Source organism: Chrysochloris asiatica, unplaced genomic scaffold, assembly GCF_000296735.1.
Source record: "Chrysochloris asiatica unplaced genomic scaffold, ChrAsi1.0 scaffold01255, whole genome shotgun sequence".
NCBI lineage: Eukaryota > Metazoa > Chordata > Mammalia > Afrosoricida > Chrysochloridae > Chrysochloris > Chrysochloris asiatica.
Genome location: NW_006409773.1, coordinates 17,389 through 19,107, shown reverse-complemented (window position 1 = coordinate 19,107; position 1,719 = coordinate 17,389).

The following is a 1,719-nucleotide window of genomic DNA, read 5'->3' as shown; positions in this document are numbered from 1 at the left end:
TTGTTTTTGTTAAATGCCACTGAGTTGGTTATGAGTATAGCAATCATGTAGAGGGTTTCCTGGGAGCAGATGGTGAACTTGAACCATCGACCTTGCAGTCCAGTGCATTAACCCACAGTGCCACACCAGGATATGTGAGATTAATGAAAATACCATGGTTTGAATCAGGTATACCTTAGTCCTCAAACTGACATGCTTACTGTTCAACACTTTAAAGATGTCTTGTATAGAAGATTTGTCCAATGCAATGTGTCATTTGACTTCTTAACTGCTGCTTCTATGAAGAATTCTGTATGCCACATCAAAACAATAGTTTTGCCATTTTTGAGAGACTTAAATTAATTGACATGTATATCTGAGATAACTTGTCATATTTTTCTCTGCTTAATAATGGAAACACATTTAAATATCTGTATCATCAATTAATACATGACTTCTAAAATCAAATCAAATTATCTTAATATTACAATTTCAAATGTCAAAACAGGAGTATAATGAACGTGTTCCTATGGAAGGAAAGTAGGTACAGAAATGGTAAAATGAGAGTTTCTTCCAAAACTGGATTGAGAACTGAAGAGTTTTCCTATATATAAAGAGTGCATATATCTGTAAGCTGATTTACAGATATAATACAGATATTCTTTTGTAAGCATATCATTGTAGTAGCTACAGTTTTTTATTGTAAGCAGCATTTGATTTGAATTACATTTAGATGTGTGAATGATGGCACCAGACTCTCTTTCCACATTCATTAGAAGCTGGATTGAGAAATACTTATTGTTGTAGGAAAAATAGTTAATGCTTGGTGATGTGAAGAAATATGTATCTAAAGCAAAGTTGTTAAATGTTTTGTTGTTGTTATCTTGTTTTAAACACAAGAACAAATTTGTTTTACCAAAAAATAACATTTCAAATACATTTGCTACTTTCTGCTACCTATCATCTGTGTAATTCATGCTTACATAGCTATTTTCAAGGATGTTTTGGATGGCAATAAAACTGGATAATCCAGTTAATACTGATTAATACTGATCCAACACAGATTCCTTGGATTAATACTGATGCAAGGAATCTGTGTTGGACTAAGTATGGTCAGAATGTTTCTTGAATGCCAGTGTGGCCAGACTTTGTCTCTCATATTTCAGATAAGTTGAGATAATTTGATTTGATTTTAGAGGACTAAGGTGCCCTTACTCCAGATTCATTTTCTTTTATAATGTGAACAATTAGCAAATTCCTTTATTTTTATATACAGAGAAAATAAATTCTATGTCAGTTTTTTATCTACCAAATATAGATTTCTCAAATATTTGTTTTTGGTGTGGCAGTACCTGAAACATCAACTGGGTTCTTAATATTTATGGTCAGTTAAAGTTGATGACTAGATTTTCCTTTCTATATACAAAAAAGTGGACCAGGGCCAAATCTAGCACTTTCTCCTTTCTACTGTACAATTATGGAAAGATTTGCTGGTTCTACTGATTTTGTCAGTTACATAGTGAAATTAATACTGATCCAAAATTCTCAATTTTTTTGGAGATTGCAAATAATCAATCAGGTAATATGTTTTGCAAATGCATTATAAATAGGTTAGTATTGTTATGTCAATGGCTACATGCAGAAGAAAAGTGGCAAAATGAGCTAATATATAAACTAAGGGAAGTTTGTTTAAACATTTCAAAACTTTTATTCTTTTTAAATATAAAGCAAACTTTGAAG